Here is a 7311-nt window from a genome sequence, read left to right on the forward strand (position 1 = left end):
AAAAAAGTAAAAAAATTATATATATATATATATTTTTTTTTCTATGATGAAAAAAATTTGTTGTTTACTCCATGTACAGAACAATTTTGTACTGTGAATGCACATAAAGGTCCATAATAAGATTCTTAAAACAGTGCCTTATAACACGGCAAAAACTTTGCTCATTAAAACAGAACAGACCCAAGAGGAAAAAAGAATAATAATAATCGAGATTTGTTTAGCGTATTTTCTGAACTATAGAGCGCCCCCTAATGGAGAAAGAAAAAAAAATCCACAGAAAAGCCGCACCGCTGTATAACCCGCACGGTTCAAAATCTAGGAAAAATGTAGCGGCTTATAGTCGGGAAAATACGGTACATTGAATTCAAGATGGATTAAAACAGCACATAGCTAGCTCCAGCTCGTAACGAGTCCTCACAGATTTGAGCGTGACATTTACATTTTGATAATTGAGATAACATCTTGGCATATAATTGATAATGACTCAACTTGCTGCTGTTGTCTTGACATTTATGGTCCTATTCTGTCAAATGTTGAAATTTGTGACCCCTTCAAAGCAGGAGACTTCTCCGTTCAGATGCATTTCCAGTTGGATTTTGCGTTGAGTGCCGTTAAAAGCAAAGAGATAAGAGAGAGTATCCTGATTGATCACGTTTCACCCAATGTTCTTTGTTGGCAGCAGATTTTTGGCAGATTGCGTTTTTTTGTTTTTTTTTTTAAATCCAAGCAGAATTGTTGTGTTATCCCACTCCTAGCAGATGTCTGGCCACCAGATGGAGGTCTTGGCTCTCACACCGTGTCTACTCTTGGTAGCTGTGGATTTGATTCAGGACATTTGTTCCCAGCGGTGGATGGATGTTCAGGTATTCAATGTTGGTACAAGACGGGGTCTCGCTGAATCAGAACAGAGCGACCCCCCCCCATCCCGTGTAAAAATAATAATGCAAGCAGCTACTTTTGGAAGCAGGTGTCCAACTTCATCGTCACCTTGATTGCGAAGTGCCAGATCAACTGTTTTCTTGGCATGCCGATCGCCTTTTAGCGCCATGTGGTCTGGATCAAACACAATGACGTTCTTGGTGCTTAAACTCGAAGGTAGAGGATGTACCTATCTGCTCTTTCGAAGAATCCTTTCGAGTTCGCAGAGGAGTCGCGAGGATACTGTCAAATTTTGGTGAAAAGTGAACTTGGGTCCACGAAGTTTATCGCTGTCAAAAGAAATAAAGTTTTTATTTAGAGGGAGAGTTCAGACAAAGAGGGGACTTGGGACAGAGCCCTGGGGTACACATGGGATTAAGGAGATACGCATTTGTAGGATTGATAGCTCATTCCAGGATCTGATTATTGGTTTGGAGGATGTTTTGATGTGTTCCCGTTTCTACTTCTCACTGGAGTTATCAATTGTGAATGAAAAATGTTTTTTGTTCTTTGGCTAAAATGGACTGAGCTCCTTTGAAGAGGCTCTCTGGGACAGTGGATGATGAAAAGAAAGGGCCCCAGGATGGAGCCCTGGGCCACACGAGCAGCAATGGCCAGCCCGCATGCCATCAGTTTGGATTCGGAAAGTCTCCGCCCCTTTTGACTTTCTCGAGGAGTTGGAATAGCCGTCGATAGTGATCAATGGTGTACCAGCTTTGGCTAAAGAGAATCGAGTTCTATTTGAGGAAGATGAAGGGTTGGTCGGAAAATAGCGGGACAGTGTCAATTAGGAGATGACAGCGGCCTGAAAGCAGTTGGTAGAAAGGGGAGAAGAAAAACAGATTTGCATGATTAATGGCTGAAATGAGTTTGGAGGCTGCCCAACACTGAATTGGAGTTGATTAACTGTCGGACTTGGCAAAAGTGGACGTCCAATGAAGGGTTGTTGTGGCTGTTTGATTTGAGAAAATAATGTTTTTGGGAATTTACAAAAAAATGTCTTAGCGGGGGAGTGCGGATGATGAGGAGACGGGATCCTCGAGACTGAGCCACGTCAAGTGACGGGATAGCTTCTTCTAACTAGACAGACCGGGAAGACATTTTCTCACAGGTATGCAAAAAAATGTTTGGTTGGCTCATTTACTAAAACATCATCGCAACGTCGACTCTTCCGAATTCTGTCCATTTTCACTACGAAAAGACGGCTCCCGACAGAAAGAGCGAAAATTCCATTCGTCAGTCCCTCATGATCCTGTCAGCTGTGTCGAGATTTCCGCTAAATCTATTTTCGAATCAATTTAGCGGTTGAAATGTGAATTACGGCTGGCATTCGGTCTCTCTTGAAGGGGATTTTCATGAAGTAACATCCTCATTGGGATGGTGGGAGAGGAGAATGCTGAAATGATATTTAAAGATATTCAATCCATAAAACATACATATGCCTTTTCAAAAACGTAGTCCTCGCCTCCCAAAGACGTATTTATACGTCTTTGCTTATAGCGTTAGAACAGAATATTTCGTTGGCCTCGCAAAATGAGTCCAAATCCAGAAAAAAACGCTGGGATTGAGGGGTTTCCTCTAGTGAAAATGGCTGGGATTAAATGAGTTAAAGACATTCAGACTGTTTTTTTTTCAATCTCCCCCGCCTTGGCCAAATGGCAGAAGAGTTTGTTAGCGAGCACTACAATTTGAGTGTTTGCCACTAGGATGTATGAAAAGATGTATTGTTTCATCAAACTCTAGAAAGGATTCCGTTTTTAACTCCCGCAACTGTCTTGCTTTGAGGTACTGCCCGCCAAACCGCGGTGGTGCGTCCCGATGTCAGGGTCAGGCTATAATACCAAAGAGGTTGTTCTGTGTCATCATGTAACGGATTCTATTGTGAATAGAATAGAATAGAATAGAAATCCCTTTATTGTCATTGTACTCAAGTGTGCAACGAGATTAGAGGGCTCCCCTCTCCAGTGCAATACAACAATAATACAGACAAATATATAAATTAGTTAAATAAAGAAGACAGTGCAATGGAATTCAGTACTGAATAGGGCATATAGGAACACATCACAATGCTGTTTTGCGAGGTTAGGGTGGTCTCGTGTGTGTGTGAGAGTTCAGTATGGAGATGGCTCTCGGAAAGAAACTGTTTCTCAGTCTATTGGTCCTTGATTTGATGCATCTGTAGCGCCTGCCAGAGGGCAACAGGTCGAACAGGTGTGAGTTTGGGTGGGTATTGATAACGATCAAGGAAAGCATAAACTGTACTTCACAGTTCCTTATCAAAGACTTTGTAATCCGGCCCGATGAAACACAAGTCATCGTTTTCACCTTGCTTAGCTTGTCTGATTCGGCTCATTTCGCGTCACAGTCCAACAGTTGGACCATTGTTCTCATTAGCAAAGGTCTTTCTTCAAGCTCGATTACCTTGCCTATCATTATACTCAGCTTTGAGGCCAGAGAAGAAATGATGACCTTAATAAAGTCCAACTTTTTTTTCTTTTGTTTTTTTTTTACACAATTTGGATGCCTGAGCGGTCTCGTAACTGACACGGAAAGAAGCGCTTTGACTCGGGCTTAAGGCTCCCCCAGGGCGGCTTCTTGGCTCACGGAGGACCTTCGACGTACGGTTTGTTAATGGCATAAAAAAAAAAAAAAATAGGTGCTGGCAAATTCAGAAGCACCGCTTCGGCTTTGAGTGGAAGCCGACAGCATCTCTCTGGTCTCAATTCATCCAATTTCTATTAGGGTGTGTCCACATTAGGTTCAGGGGTGAGCTGGGGGCTATGTCAGCTGACTTTGGGGTTAGAGTTAGGTTGAGGGCAGGCGTGGGCAAAATACGGCCCGGGGGCCACATGCGGCCCGTTTAACGTTTTAATCCGACCCGCCGAACTTGAAAAAAATAAAAGGAATAAACCTTGTTAATGTGTTATTTTCTAAATACGGTGGTTTTTTAAAAACATAAGTTTTTGTTCACTTTCATTTAAAATTAAATGTATTTTTTTTTGTCCGATGAGATGAGGTTACCAAAACACTCTGTCAAATTTTAGAACCCATTGTGGCCCGCCAATAAAAAAAATGTTTGCCCACCCCAGAAAAGTGCGATATGACGGCCAGCGTTGACGTGGCCGCTTAAAGTGTCTTCTTGTCACGGCATGAAAAAGTCCTGCGCCGTGGGATCTATTCCAGCCCCCGCGAGAATACATTTTCACGACTCAAACATTTAACTCCACTCAACTTAATTCAATCAGCGATTTTACAACAGCTGGAGCTTTATCTGTCGGCCTAATAAATTTGCTACATAAAGTATCATTTATTTTCTGGCGAGGCTTCATTGTGTGAAGGCGGTAGGCCTTCACACATATGTTATTCCTATTCTTTATTATTAATATTATTAAACTTATTCCGCCCGTTTTTTTGACGCTTAACTACTTCCACCTAATTCAACCGATTCACTTCATTCCACTTTTAACGTGTTCCACTTATTCGTGTGATGGGGGCTTCCATTTTTCACGTCATTCACTTATTCAGATTATTCACTATTTCACATTTTTCACCCCAAATTCACCCCATTCATTTCGATTGGGACATTCAACATTTCACATTTAAATGCTTCCAGTTTGAAATTCAAGACATTCAGGTCATTCATTTCGCATTCCTTTAACTCCTTTCACACTATTCATGTGATTCACTATACCCATACATTCCCATTTCCTATTTTCACCCCCAAAAAAGCCACTTCAATAACCCCCTTCTTCGACACGCTCTAGCTTCTCTATTCTTCATCCGATTTTCACCGTTCCAACTTTGTTCTATTCCAAAAATTCACGCCATTCAGGCTTGTATTCTTCACAACTTCACCTATTACCCATATTTCACAATTTCACTTTATTCACCCCCAAAAAACCCATTCATTTCCAATGGGAGATTCAACAATTCACTATTAAATGCTTCCAAATTCAAATTTAACACATTCAGGTCATTCATTTCACATTCCTGCAACTCCTTTCACATAATTCATGTGATTCACTATACCCATACATTCCCATTTCCCATTTTCACCCCCAAAACAGCCACTTCAATAACCCCCTTCTTCAACACGCTCTAGCTTCTCTATTCTTCATCCGATTTTCACCGTTCCAACTTCAATCATTCCCAAAAATTAACCCCATGAGAGTTTCCACTTAGCCCCCCCGGTTGCCCCCCCCTTTAAAAACAGCCCCGCCCCCTTCTTCGACGCGCGCCAGCTTCCCCATTCTTCATCCGATTTTCACCGTTCCAACTTCAATCATTCCCAAAAATTCACCCCATGAGAGTTTCCACTTGGCCCCCCCGGTCCCCCCCCCCCCTTTAAAAACAGCCCCGCCCCCTTCTTCGACGCACTCCAGCTTCCCCATTGTTCATCCGATTTTCACCGTTCCAACTTCAATCATTCCCAAAAATTAACCCCATGAGAGTTTCCACTTAGCCCCCCTGGTTGCCCCCCCCTTTAAAAACAGCCCCGCCCCCTTCTTCGACGCGCGCCAGCTTCCCCATTCTTCATCCGATTTTCACCGTTCCAACTTCAATCATTCCCAAAAATTCACCCCATGAGAGTTTCCACTTGGCCCCCCCAGTCCCCCCCCCCTTTAAAAAACGCCCCGCCCCTTTCTTTGACGCGCTCCAGCTTCCCCATTGTTCATCCGATTTTCACCGTTCCAACTTCAATCATTCCCAAAAATTCACCCCATGAGAGTTTCCACTTAGCCCCCCCAGTTCCCCCCCCCTTTAAAAAACGCCCCGCCCCTTTCTTTGACGCGCTCCAGCTCCCACATTTTTCATCCGATTTTCACCATTCCAACTTCAATCATTCCCAAAAATTCACGCCATGCAGGTTTCCATTTAGACCCCCCGGTTCCCCCCCCCTTTAAAAACCGCCCCGCCCCCTTCTTTGACATGCTCTATTTTCTCTATTCTTCATCCACTTAGGATATTAAATCCATTCAAGACATTCATCCAGGCTTCTATAAAGAGGGTTGGGTCAGTGGATTAGCAGCTGCTTCCATACTTGGAGGTTCTCGGTTCGATTCCCGGTCGTTGAATATTTTCCACGATCATTCAACATCCTTCCACCTTCCATTAATCACTGCCTTTCCCCATTTTCATTCGATGTCATTCACTATAATTCAACATTATTCAATATTTTTCAACATTATTCAATATTTTTTCTCTTTCATTCATGATGATTCAAGATAATTCACTATTATTCACTGTCATTCAAATCATTCAATTTCATTCACTATGATTCAAATTCATTCAACATTTCAGAGTCATTCAATATTATTCCACAACATTCAGCCTCATTCAAAATCATTCCACAAAAAAAATTCCAGCCATTCCGCCTTCACACGCAATTTCTCCAGGAATTGCATTCTCTAGTTTTATATACTAGGCTTTTTTTTTTTTTTTTAACCAGGCAAATTTCACAGGTTTGTTAACAACATTTTTCTGTGCTCTGTGACATTTACAAGACATTTTTATTTTCCTTTTCAGGATTTTTTTTTTAAGGTAATGGATAAGGTGAAGGGTTAGGTTAGCGAAAGGGTAAAGGTGAACGCCACACAGCTGAGAGTCAAACCCTGACCCTCGCAACTGTGAGGTATGCGTGCTAACCACTAGTGTACCATGCCGCCCACCATGTCACGCTCTAATATCAACAAATTGCCACAAATAACACACTCACACACGCGCGCACGCACGCACACCCACACACACGCACACCCACACAAACAGCGGGATGGCTAAATGATATATAAAACGTCCTCGTATTTCACTCGAGTGTGCTTGGCCGAATTCACATGTGCGTCTATTTTTCTGTCATCGCACGCATCAAAATGCTTGAGTGGAAGCCACAGAGATCAAGTGATGATGTGCAGCCGTGCTTTAAAATGCAATTTTTCTTCCCCCCCCCCTCGCTTGGCCACGAGATGAGGAAAAACAAACAGACTGTGGCGTAACTTTCTCAAGATAAATCTATCAGCGGGAGCAGTAGTCGTTTCGCGCAGCGGCTGGATAAATGTCACGTTCTGAAATGGAGATGAGGTTTGGACAAATGCTCCTCATCAGTGCGGTAAATAACAATTTTGTCATTTGTGATGTAGTTCGTAATATTGTTGTGGTACCTCGAGATTGGATGATGGACGATGAGATGTCAAATATGAAAGCTCTTTTCAAGCTTACTTTGCGTTACAGTGCAATTTCTCAGACGTCATTCAGAGTCATAGGCGGCACGGTGGACGACGTGTTAGCACGTCCGCCTCACAGCGCAGAGTTCGTGGGTTTGAATCGTGGCCTTCCTGTGTGGAGTTTGCGTGTTCTCCCCCCGGCATAGGATGAGTGGTGAGTCGTGCCTTGACTCCA

Source organism: Idiotropiscis lumnitzeri, chromosome 10 (assembly GCF_059441095.1).
Source record: "Idiotropiscis lumnitzeri isolate Australia: NSW breed Sydney's pygmy pipehorse chromosome 10, RoL_Ilum_1.0, whole genome shotgun sequence".
Lineage (NCBI taxonomy): Eukaryota > Metazoa > Chordata > Actinopteri > Syngnathiformes > Syngnathidae > Idiotropiscis > Idiotropiscis lumnitzeri.